This window comes from Giraffa tippelskirchi, chromosome 3, assembly GCF_054371585.1.
Source record: "Giraffa tippelskirchi isolate mGirTip1 chromosome 3, T2T-mGirTip1v1.2.pri, whole genome shotgun sequence".
Lineage (NCBI taxonomy): Eukaryota > Metazoa > Chordata > Mammalia > Artiodactyla > Giraffidae > Giraffa > Giraffa tippelskirchi.
The window spans coordinates 187208837-187221611 of record NC_137277.1 but is presented as its reverse complement, the minus strand read 5'-3'; the positions used below and the strand labels follow the sequence as shown (position 1 = coordinate 187221611).

The window sequence follows — 12775 nt, the reverse complement described above, 5'->3', positions numbered from 1 at the left end:
AATGGGGCTGCTGGCAGGGCCTGAGGAGGGAAAGACCAGTCAGGAAGTCGGAATGGAAGGGAAGGCCTGAGTCTCAGTGATAGGAATTTATTTATTTATTTGGCTGCACCAGCTCTTCCGTGCAGCATGCAGGCTCTAGTTGCGGCATGTGGGATCTAGTCCCCAGCCCAGGGATCGAACCTTTGCCTCCTTCATTGGAAGTGCGGAGTCTTAGCCACTGGACCACTGGGGAAATCCTTCAGTAATAGGAATTTGTACAACAACATCAACCTTCTAGTAACAACAGTGAGAGTTTATTTAATTATGTCTAATTTTAATTTTTATGAAATATTACATGTGAGAAAAAAACACATAAAACAAGTATACAGTACAATGAATACTTATAAGGCAAACATCCAAGTAATCATCACCCAGGTCATGAAACAGAACATTGTCAACATCATCCCCCCAGCCCAGCACACCCCGATCCTTTCTGGATTACTATCTCAGTTAGAGGCAGCCAGTAGCTGGATTTTTATAATGATCACTTCCTTGATTTTCTTAATAGTTTTATCACCTATGAATCACATGGAGAGTCTTACATTAGGATTTTCTCACGTAAGGAGAGCCTCTTTAATATGGATCTTCCTCCAGTGAATCTTGGCAGGCTCTGGGGAGATGATGGCGGATTTGAGGCTTTGGTATTTGTCAGAGAAAGTGGTGTTGAGGCTTCTCTCATTCAACCAGTGTGTGAGGGCTCACTACATTTAACGCTCCAGAAGAGCACTTTCAGGGGCATAAAGATGCACCCCAAACTGAGCCTGCCCCTGGGAGCTTACAGTCAGGCAGGAAACGTGTGGATAAACATGACAGAACAGGGTGAAGGAGGCCTGGGGAAATCCTCAGATAAGTGCTATGGGAGTTTAGAACAGGCAGGGACCACTTTTGGTGGCAGGAAGCAGAGCAAGCTTTATGGAGAGGTGGATGACGCTCATTCATGCATTATTTATCAAACATTTTTGAAGGTTGGCAGACTGCCAGGAAATTAGGTAAAAGGAAACAAAAATGGAAAAGCTAAGGTTCCTGCCTGCTCATGGCTGAATGGCATTTTAGCAGATACAAATATGGCATGCTTTAAATAGAGCGTAATAGGAATAATTGGTTGCGTGAAGTTGTCAGGGCAGCTTTCACAGCTGAGATCGAGGTTAGTCCTTGAAGAAAAGAACAAGAGTTTGGCAGACAAAGAAGGGAACCACTGAATCTGCCTAGTTATAGAAATGCGAAAGGACACAAGGTCAATGTTGGCAAAAAGTGCAGTTCATACTGGGAAGGAGAGTGGGACTTGAGAGGTAGGATAGACGAACAGGAAGGGTGTTGCTGGCAAGGGGAACAGCATTAGCAGGACACAGAGACCAGAAATCATGGTACCTGCATGCACAATACTAAGTAATTTAGTCTAACTGCAGCGTAAGGGGGTGGGATGAAAATTGTGATGGTTAATTTTATATGTCAACTTGACTGGGCTGTGCAGTGCTGAGATATTTGGTCAAACATTTTGCATGTGTCTGTTAGGGTTTCCGGATGATATTAACATTTGGGTAAAGCAGATTGCACTCCCTGATGTGGTGGGCCTCATCCAACCAGTTGAAGGTCTGAACAAAAAGGCTAACCCTCCCTTGAGTAAGGAAGAAGTAAGTCCTGGCTTTGGACTCAAACTGAAATATTGACTTTTCTTGGGTCTTGAGCTGCTGGCTATTGGACTGTAATGGAAACATTGGCTCTTCTGGTCTCGGGCCCTCAGACTTGGATGGAAACTGTATCAGTTCCTGCATCTCTAGCTTGCCAACTCACCTTGCACATCTTGGGACTTAGCAGCCTCTGTAATTGTGTGAATCAATTCCTTATAATATATCTCTTTAGGTAGATAGAGATCTAATAGGGAATATAGATAAATATAAATATATTAATAAATAGACTTAGATCTATCTATCCATCTATCGAGTCTCCTATTGGTTCTGTTCCTCTGGAGAACTAATACAGAAGGGAAGGGGAAATAACTTTGGAAAGGCAAGTTGGTGCCTGATCATGAGGGACAAAGAATACCTGGCTAAAGGACTTAGAATTTTATTTTGAAGACAGAGGAGACAACACTGGGATTTCCTGAACTGGGAAGTATCTTAATAAGAACTATTTGGGAAGATAAAAGCTGTGCTGTATAAAATGAATTCAAACAGAGCTTCTTTGTTATTTTTTAAATTTTTTAGCTGCACCACAGGGCAAGTGGGATCTTCGTTCCCTCACCAGGGATCGATCCAGCACCCCTTGCAGTGGAAGCACAGAATCTTAACCACTAAACCACCAGGGAAGCCCTAAAAGAGAGATTCTTAAAGGAAACCTCTAGAAGTTGGATATTAATTTGTGGGCATAGAATCTACGATGCAAAAAGTTCGGGAACCCTGGCTGTATGAAGGTTCAGGGATCCAAAGCAGATCTAGGCACCGCAGAATCTGAAGCAAGTGGGAACTGGAAGATGATTTCTGTGGTGCAGATGAGATTTATGAGTAGCTGAAAATTTGGAAAAGGGGGTGAGTAGCGGTTAGAGAGGGTAGAGATTTGGGAATCATCTACGTAGACGGTGGTGACAAGTACCGTAAGGGGCAGACCCTGGGGGCAGGAGTGGCGGAGTGATGATGCATCAAGGGCCTTGAAGTTGCAAGTAACAAAAAACTATTCCACCTGGCCCAGGCAGTAGAGGGAATTTATTGGCTAATGTGATTGCAAATTGAAGCAAGACTGGATCCAAGGGCTCAATCATGCTACTGAGACTTGGTTTCACTGCCCTGTCTCTTCGCTCTGTTTTCCCCTCTGTCTTGGTCTCATTCTCGGGCCGTCGCTCGCCTGACTGTGGGAAGATGGCTGCCAGCAGTGCCGCGATTACATGCTGCTCTCAGAAGATGCATTCATTCAACTGGACAGTTCTGACCAAAGGCCCAGAATCGAATCTCATGGTTCTTGTTGTGTCATGTGCCCACTGCTGGGATGCTGTGGCCAGAGGGTCCTCCAAAATGCTCTGATAGGCCAAGCATGGGTCACGTGTCTAGCCCTGCAACTCGCTGGGAGACTCCTCTCCTCTCGAGCCACAGGGGTTGAGAACTGGGGGAAGGGCTGTCCAGGGGAAATGGAAATGCTGTTACAGAGGAAGAAGTAATGGACACTGGGCTGGTCATCATAGGGGAAGGAGAACCGGAAACCCGCAGGCTGGCCCTCCTGCAAACGTGAAGCAGCTGCTGCCAGTGGGGAGTGGGCACCAGGAGGTGGAGGTCTGGGCTGACAGCAAGGGAAAGGCTAGACTGGGTCAGATAGTAACACTGTTGCCTTTGGGGCTGTGTAAATGTTGGGGAAGGTCCTTCTGACAAAGTCCGGACAACAAAATAGACAAAGTGCAAAGTGAGTCCTTGTCCTCAGGATAAAGGCAGGAAAAGCCAAGCGGGTTGGGTGATACCCCATCAGGACACTGCTGCTGATGGAAAGGGCAGACATTGTCTGGGGACATTGATGGGAACTGTGAGACGGCATGGAGGGAAGGTCACTGCCAACTGGTCTTGCAGGGGGAGAAAACAACTGGTTTTCCTTCCAGTTTAAGAAACTAAGCTCATGCATTTTTCCAACAGTCAAAAATTTACAGTAACCAAAAATAACCTAAATTCCAACAGTAAGAGATTGATTGGATAAATATAGAAATGTCTGAATAATGAAATGCAGCCTTTAAAAATGATGCATGGGGACTTCCCTGGTTGTCTAGACTTCACCTCGGCCTTCCAGTGCAGGGGGTGCGGATTTGATCCCTGGTTGGGGAGTTAAGATCCTATATGCCTTGAGGCAAAAAAACAAAACAAAACATAAAACAGAAGCAATATGGTAACAAACTCAATAAAGACTTTAAAAACGGTCCACATTAAAAAAAAACTTTATATTTTTTAGTATACGATGCTTACTTGACATGGAAAGATGTTCACAATGTAGTTTTGAGAAGGAAATGCAGAGTACAATCTGTTTTTGTGCAATAAATGTGTATACATATATCTATGAATATCTGGAAAGGTGTACACTAAAATGTTGATAGTTGGTATCACTAGGGGTAGGACTAACAGCTAAAGCTTATCTTTTGATTTCATTTTAATAAACCTGCTAAGTAGTATGTAGGTAACTACCTACATACTACCTACCTACTACCAACATACTATCTACAACTACCTACATACTACCTACAACTAGGTGGTATGTAGGTCAACTGGCCTCTTGGGTTTAAGTCCTAGCTCTGCCACTGCCTGGTTTGGTGACCTCGGGTAAGTCCCTTAACACATCTGAGCGTCCGTTCATGCATCAATAAGTGGGGGTAAACTTTGTGCAGTGGCAGTATCCTAGCCTATGAAGTTTATCCCAGACGTGATTATGTCTATTGAAAAAAAAAATAAGTGGGGGTAGTAGTTCCTAACTTCTAGGGTGGTTGTGAATTTTACATTAGCTACTATTACATGCAAACCTGTTAGCACCAACCTATAGTAAACACTCTTGAGAGTCCCTTGGACTACAAGGAGATCCAACCAGTCCATCCTAAAGGAGATCAGTCCTGGGTGTTCATTGGAAGGACTGATGTTGAAGCTGAAACTCCAATACTTTGGCCACCTCATGTGAAGAGCTGACTCATTGGAAAAGACCCTGATGCTGGGAAAGATTAGGGGCGGGAGGAGAAGGAGACGACAGAGGATGAGATGGTTGGATGGCATCACTAATTCGATGGACATGGGTTTGGGTAAACTCCGAGAGTTGGTGATGGACAGGGAGGCCTGGCTTGTTGAGATTCATGGGGTCGCCAAGAGTCGGACACGACTGAGCGACTGAAATGAACTGAACTGAACTGATAGTAAACACTCAAAAATGTATTTTTCTTGTGTAGTTAGAAAGTCCAAAAGAAAGTATTAAGTATATTGGAAACAAATGTTTTTCTTGGCCAGCTAACTGTGGTGGTCATCAACAAAGGAGCTATTTCTAAGATGAGCTATTTTCCTGTAACACTGGGAAACATCTGAACAAGACAAAGAAGGTTCCAACTCTCCTGAAGTTCGCTCACTAGCCAGGAAGACAGATGATAAACAGATGCTGTGAGGATAGCAAGATCAGGAACTTGGTGACACTGAAAGGCTGAGAGCCCAAGGAAGAGCTGAAGAGGAGGCAGTGAGCGCCGGGGGTCTTGTGGTGGGGAGGAAGTCTCTAAACCAAGAGATGTGGTTGGAGCGAGGGACAGAAGTGTGTAAACAGAGATGAGAAGCGACCTTGGCTCTTAAGCCAGTTCAGGTCAGTCGCTCAGTCGTGTCCGACTCTTTGCGACCCCATGGACTGCAGCACACCAGGCCTCCCTGTCCATCACCAATTCCCGGAGTTTACTCAAACTTATGTTCATTGAGTCGGTGATGCCATCCAACCATCTCATCCTCTGCCGTCCCCTTCTCCTCCCGCCTTCAACCTTTCCCAGCAGCAGGGTCTCTTCAAATGAGTCAGTTCTTCGCATCAAGAGGCCAAAGTATTGGAGTTTCAGCTTCAACATCAGTCCTTCCAATGAACACCCAGGGCTGATCTCCTTTAGGATGGACTGGTTGGATCTCCTTGCAGTCCAAGGGACTCGCAAGAGTCTTCTCCAACACCACAGTTCAAAAGCATCAATTCTTCCGCGCTCAGCTTAAGCCAAGGCAGACTGAATACAGGCCAGGGGGAGTCAGGAGGCCGTCCCACTTGTACTGTGGTCTAGGGCAAGTCACTGCCCATTTGAGTAGCCAGTCTTCTCTCTGCAAAATCGGGATGATAACACTTTGTAAGGATGAAAGGATCAAAAGACATGTTAGGGGCAGCGCTTTGCAAGCGACCGTTTGTAGCATAAATTACAAATCCAGGAGAAGAACTGCAGAAAGAAGTCCAGAGGGCAGCCACCAACTAGCGACCGCGTTGGCTGGCGCGTGCGCGTTAGGCGGCCCGAGCCAGGGGCCGGGGGGTGGGTGGGAGTGGTGGGGGGAGGAGTTCAGGCCCCGCCCGGAACCGCTCGTCCTCTTTTCGCCTGCCGGCTCCTCCCATTTCCGCGGATAACCCAACCGTGCGTCGCCTGCGTGCTGACGTCAGGCGCGTGCCCCTGTCCGGCAGCCGAGGAGACCCCGCGCAGTGCTGCCAACGCCCCGGCGGAGGAGCTGAGGTGAGTGTGGGGCCCGAGGTTGCCCCGCGGGAGCGGCTGCCCCCCTCACACCGTCCCCGTCCCCTCGCCGCGCCGCCCCTGCGTCTCCCCGTCCGCGGGGACCTCCCGCTCTGGGACCCCCGGGGGGCGGGCTCGGGGCGCGGCGGGGGGAGGGGTGCCGGGCTCGCGCGGCGCGGGTCCGGGTTCTGTCAGGGGGACTGAGGGGAGGGGGTCGCGGAGGGCCCGGCGGCGGCGGGGGCCGCGGGTCCGCCCCGGAGCGCGCGGCCGGGGCGTGAGGTGCCGGGGCGAGGGCGCGGCCGGGCTGTCACCGGGCGGCGGCGGAAGGAAAGGGTCACACCCATCCCGGCCGCCCGGCTCCCCTCCCCCGCGGCCCCGCGGACGCCCACCCCCATCCCCCGGGGCGGGCGGCCGGGCCGCGGCGGCGAGGGCCGCAGACTCTCTCTCGGGCGCTCGCGGGCCGGCGGGGGCTGGGGCTCCCCGGCCGGCCGGCCGGCCCCCAGCGCGCGCCGCGGTTTCGACTTCCTGCTTCGCCGCGGACATCTTGCGGCCGGCGCGGGGGGAGGGGAGCGGATCGCGAGCGCGGTCGGGGAAGCGGGCGGCGCGGGGGGGCTCGGCCCTGCCGCGCGCCTCCCTCTCTCTGCGGCGCGGCCGCCCGAAGCCTCGTCCCGCGCCGGGCGGGTTGGGGGGGAGCGGCTCGGTCGCCGCTTCTCCCGTCTCCTTGATCCCTGCCTTAGGTCGAGTTCCTCCCAATACCATTTCCGTTTGGCTTTTCCCAACTCTTCTCCCGCCCCGCCTCTTCAGCTGAAGCTGCCCTTTCTGGGAGTTAACCTAACCACCTCCCGAAACTGTCGTTCTGCCTTTTGCCTGATTCCTCTCTTTAGGGGGAAATTTTTCTTTGTTCATTTGCTCCCCCCCCCTTTCCCTTTAAGTCCTAGAGAAATGCAGTGGGGAAGATTACGTCATTGCAATATAAGGGGTGAGAGTTTTTAACTCCTGCAAGTCAGGGGCTCGCTAAATTAAGGCAGCATTTGGTAGCCTCTGTTGGGTCCACCCAGCGGCATATCCTGCCTGTTTCCCAACTCATGGTATTCAGCGATGATCTTTTGAAATCCTGGCCGTCTCATAGGCATCTGAGAAAGCCAGGGAGGTTTAAAATCTCAAGATGATTTTAATGCCAGGGGAATAAAACGTAAGACAACACTTTTCTGTAGCCACTTGGAGTGGGCAGTTACTTGAAAGATCCCTGTGACTGTGCTGGAATGAAGTTAATTTATTTGTGGAAGCCTTTCTTTGTTCCAAAATAACATTCCCAGATTATTTAACTTTAATAAGTGTGTCTTATTGATTCAGAGTACGTACCTAAGTCGACACACGTGCACTTTTGTGGCAAGGGTGTGGTGAAAAGAGAATCAGTTCGTTTTGCACCTGTTCTTTGCTTGCTGGTCACTTTGGTTTTGTAATTAAAATGAGTTTTGGATTTTTAACCAAAAAAAAAAACCTTAAGTGAATAACATTTTCAGACTTTGGAGATCACAATACTCATTTTTCAGAATGTTAGGCACATCTTGAATTGTGTATCCTTCACTGACTACAGGGTACTGTAGCACAGAAAAATATTAGCATTGTAAAGCAAATGAGATCCAATTGTGTAATACATTGTTATAAGGATAGTTTATGTTGGAACAAGTACTTTCTTATTGTTTCTCGTTTCTATAGAGAGAACAGATTGCTTGTCAAACACTTAATAGAAGTGGTCGATTTAAAGCAGTTTTGGTAGTTTGTAGGTGTTGGTAGGTGATTATATAGGTGTGGAGCTTGGATCTTCTGAAATACATTTGTTTGCCATAATGTATCTTTTTTAAGAATATAAAATTGAAGTACTTATCTGCCATATTTCTCGACTCTTCTGTTCTTAAGAGCTTTAAATACACATATATCAGTTGTCTTCTTCCCTTTTAAAAGTATAGTAGAATAGTTTGGATTTACAGCTTTTACACTGAGGCAAAGAGATTGGTGATTGAGTATTAAAAATGAGCTCTTTCCCAGTAATTTTTTCAAGACCTAAAAGATATCACAACCTCTTAAAATGTTTGTCTATAATAATCAGCACCTGGGCTCAGTTGAACTTAATTTTTTGGGCGCCCAAGGCAGGTATTACAGCCTAGGGTGGTGGTGGTTCAGTTGCTAAGTCGTGTTGGACTCTTTGTAACCCCATGGCCAGGCTCCCCTGTCCTCCACTGTCTCCTAAGGTAGTCAGGGGCTGGAATCAAACATCAGTGAGATTCTTTTAAAGCCTACCAAACCCACATCTTGACTTTTTTGTAACTTGAAGATTTTTTTTATTCGGATACTTTTTCCACTTTTAATTTTATGGCTTATTGGAGAAGCATTTCTAGTTACTTTAAAAGTGGTTCACTAATAAAATGTTTTGATTCAAGATGTGTTCCATTTGGAAAACTTCAAAGTACAGTTTACTGTACCTGTCTGGGAGTAGTATTTATAGCCATTCTTGGAAGTAAAAGTCAAATTGTACTTTTTATTTTAAATGCATTTATCGTTTTAGGGTCTGTTTTTGAGAGGACAAGGAACGCTTAATGAGGAACACTTAAGGCCGCAGAGCTTCCTTTGCTGGGGGAGGGGGAGTTAATATTTTGTTAACTTCTGTTCCATAAATAGACCTGTATATTTTCTATTAAAGGTTGCATTCTAGGTTTTCGATATTCGGTAGTTTCTTCCAAGTCTATTAATTTCACCCACTAGAATGTAAGTCTATGAAGGCAGGACTTCTGACCTGGTATGGTCACCCCGATCCCTGGCACCTAGAATAGTACCAAACCATGATGTATCTCAAGAAATGTTTGTCAAATGAATGTGGTGTCTGAGGGTTAACATTTTCTCTTGCTGCATATTCTACAGGCCTATGTACTTTGCTTCCTGAGACAACTTTTGTGCTTGGTCAGCCATACCCATGTTTGGGCTCATTGAAGTGATGATTACTAATCTTTTGCTTGACCATGTTCATCTGTTTACTCCTATATTTTCTGCAGGTGTACTGTCTGAACAGTTAACAGTTGCTTAGAAAACCTTTTCTGATGACCGATTTTTATTCTCCTAAAAATTATTCAGACTTTAGTGTGTTTCCTTCCCCAGTTTCTTTTTTGAAATAGCTTAATTATGCGACTTCTTTTCCTCAATTTAATGGTATAAAATTCTTGGTCATGTTATGTTTTGTCCCTTATGTTTCTACTTTTAGTTACTCATCCCTTCAGTCCAAAATATTTTTGCTAAAGCAAATTGATTTTCATTACTTGTTGTTTTGGCCTTCGCTCCTGTTATAAGTCCTGGATGTCACAGCTCTTCTTTACTATCTGCCTGTGGGACATTGGTCTCAAATTGCTCATTCCATGAAGTGAAACCCCATTTTTGCTACCAAAATGGTGTCCTATTAAAAAAAAATTAAAAACATATTTTCCCTTAAAATATTTAACTGTTATGCTGAAATCCAGGACAATTTCTAACAGAGCAGCAACCTACATATTAAGTTATGGTGTTGACCAAGCATCAGTGGTCAGTCACCTGAAGAGAATCTCTGTTGCTCACTCTGTTCTTTAACACTTTACACTTGCATCATTTTCTGTAAGAGTAAGCCATTTTGATTTGCTGTTGCTGTGTGTTTTGAGAGAGACACTGCGAGTATAGTGATTAATATTGTAGACTCTGGAATCAGACTGCTTGGGTTCGAATCCTGGTTTTGGCATTTATTAGCTCCATGCAGCCTGAGTAACTCTTTGTGACTGGATTGACCTTCCATAGAATAGGACTAGCAATAGTCTCTACCTCACAGTGGTGGTGGTGGTTGGTCGCTAAGTCGTGTCCGACTCTTGCGACCCCATGGTAGGCTCCTCTGTCCATGGGATTTGCCAGGCAAAAATACTGGAGTGGGTTGCCATTTCCTTCTCCAGGGAATCTTCCCAGTTCAAGACCTAGGAATTGAACCCGTGTCCCGGGCATTGCTGGTGGATTCTTCACTGCTGAGCCATTAGGGAAGCCCCACAGTGTTGTTGGGAGTATTCTCAATGAAGTACTTAAAGCAATTAACTGGGGCACAGCAAGTGCTTTGTAGGTGTTTGCTCTTGGTATTATTACAGCCTTGCTTAATGCCACCATTTTTGAGAAGTTATATGCATTTCTTTCAACATCAACAGTTTAATAACCATCCCTTCCCCAGATTAATCTTGTGAAACCATAAAAATTAAATGAAGTGGGAATTGGTGTCTGCTTTAAGTTTATATTCATTATCTTAAGCAATGTCATAGAGCTAAGGGTGTAAGTTCTCAAGTGTGCAGTATGTGGACTAACAGCATAAGCCTCACCTTGGAGCTCCTTAGATATCTAAGGCTCCATTCCAGTCCTCCTGAATCAGACTCTGCATTTTAATGTGATCTGCAAGTGATTTTCATGCACATTGAAGTTTGAAGCACCCTCTGAGTTATAGTTTCCTGCCTATTGTGTAGAATCGCCTCATGTCTGTGCTCATGATCAGGAACTAATGTGTTTCATTTCTAAAGAGTCATTACCCACTTAGTAATAACTAATCTTAAATTCTAGTTTTAGAACTGCTTGAACTTGAGTTCAGTTACATGTTTGAACTCAGTGACTTTTTATGGAAAACTAATTGCTGTTATGAAGAGCATATGATTAGAATCATTCACATAATTGTTGGTTATGAAAACAGGTTAAATACCAAGTTGGCATTTAGCTGATCAAATGTAAAATATGTTTTCTCCTTTTTTGGTACTAAAATAAACCATATCTCCAGTCTCAAGGGAAAATGTTAATAACTAAAATCTAGTTTTATTTAGCTACCATCCTGAAAAAATTATTGTTGTTTCTAAAGGACTTGATTAAATTTTCTCTCATTTTTCTTAATACTGATTGATGCAGAAGAGGTTCACCAGTAATATCCCTGTGCAGTGTGTGCTCTAGAGCAGTGTTGCGTGACCTTTTTCAAATCAAGGGAGACGTAAAAAAGTATGGTATGCTACCCTGGAGTAAATGGATAAGCCAGCTTCTAGTGTTTGTAAAACAGCTGAAGGCTGTTTGAGAGGAGCTCAATTTTAGAATCTTTTGAAGTGCAATTAAACCATCTTTATTATTTATTGCTTTGCCAGAAAACCATATTTTTATTGTGAGGTTTAAGAATAACAAACAGTACGACTTAAAAGTAAACTTAGATTTTAAAATTAAAATTTCATTTTTCAAATAACTAGGAATGAATGGATAATTCCTTTGAATATTGAGTGCTGGGGCTTTAAATGTGAGTGCTAGGGCTTTAAATCAATATCTAATACTCTAATTTGTTTCAGAAAGTGTATAAATAGTATACATAGTATAAACTATAAGCTATGAAAATGTTTGAATTATTTTAAGTTGTGTAATTTATTTGTTTAAAGGGCCAAAGGAAATGTTAGTTCATCCTAAGCATTTATAAATCAGTGGAGATGGGGATAAGGGATACTTTAAAATTTTAAGAGTGGGGATTTTTCTGGTGGTCCAGTGGTTAGAACTCTGCCTTTCCAATGCTTGGGGCATGGGTTCAATCCTTGGTTCAGGAGCTAAGATCCCACATGGCATGCTGGGTAGCCAATAAATAAATTAAAAAAAAATTTAAGAGTAATGCCTATGTTAATTCTCTAGTGTGTTTCAGAAGACCTGGAAGAGGTTTCCATGGGGATGGGTTGGAACTCCTACTTCATATATCCCCATTTTGGAAATTTATGATGTGTAAGTTTGTTAAGGGTTTATAGAAGTTTTTTACATTTGATCACAGATTGTCAGAATCTGTTTAATTCAGTGGTTTGGTGATGGCCCCACCTCCCAAACCCATGGAACACCTAGTTCCACCTTTGAGAAAATGCGCTGGGAGATAGTGGTGTTTGGTGGCTTGTTAATCTCCATTAGGTTCAGGGGCTGTTGGTGTGTCTTTGCTATGGGTAGAAACGTGGAAAAAATTTTCTTAAGTTCCAAGGCAAGTGAAAGGTAGAGACTTTAGCAGAGGCCATAGATTATCTATTCTTGCTGTAGCCTAAACCTCACTCAAAATCTTTGTACAGAAATTGCTAATATGCACTTCCTTAGGATGGAACTTAGCATGTTATGTATAAAACACATCTTTGGGGTACCGATGAGGGAATTAAGTATTCATTGGAAGGACTGATGCTGAAGCTTCAATACTTTGGCTGTCTGACGTGAAGAGCCGACTCATTGGAAAAGACCTTAATGCTGGGAAAGATTGAAGGCAAAAGGAGAAGGGGGCAGCAGAGTATGAGATGGTTAGACGGCATCAGCAACTCAGTGGACATGAGTTTGAGCAAACTCCCGGAGATATTGGAGGACAGAGGAACCTGGTGTGTTGCAGTCCGGGGATGCAAAGAGTTGGACTCAACTTAGCAGCTTAACAGTAACAACATGGGGGTGTAGCTCCATCTCAGTTTAAAATCAGGCGGTATTGGAAGGGCTGCAGACCATTATGAGGGCCTGGGAAAGTGATTGTCT

General features: G+C 44.8%; 1 protein-coding gene across 4 annotated transcripts in view; it reads left to right on the top strand.

Annotated features, from left to right (window-relative positions):
- The first annotated feature begins 6162 nt into the window (after positions 1 to 6162).
- CDC42 (cell division cycle 42) overlaps positions 6163 to 12775 on the top strand; it is a 45423-nt gene continuing 38810 nt past the window's right edge. For 2 of the 4 annotated variants that reach the window (XM_081574556.1, XM_081574558.1), the window contains exon 1: positions 6163 to 6220. The gene's annotated coding sequence lies outside the window, so the exon portion shown is untranslated. Of the gene's footprint in view, positions 7197 to 12775 lie in introns of all 4 variants that reach the window. The other 2 variants (XM_081574557.1, XM_081574559.1) reach the window with 1 other exon arrangement.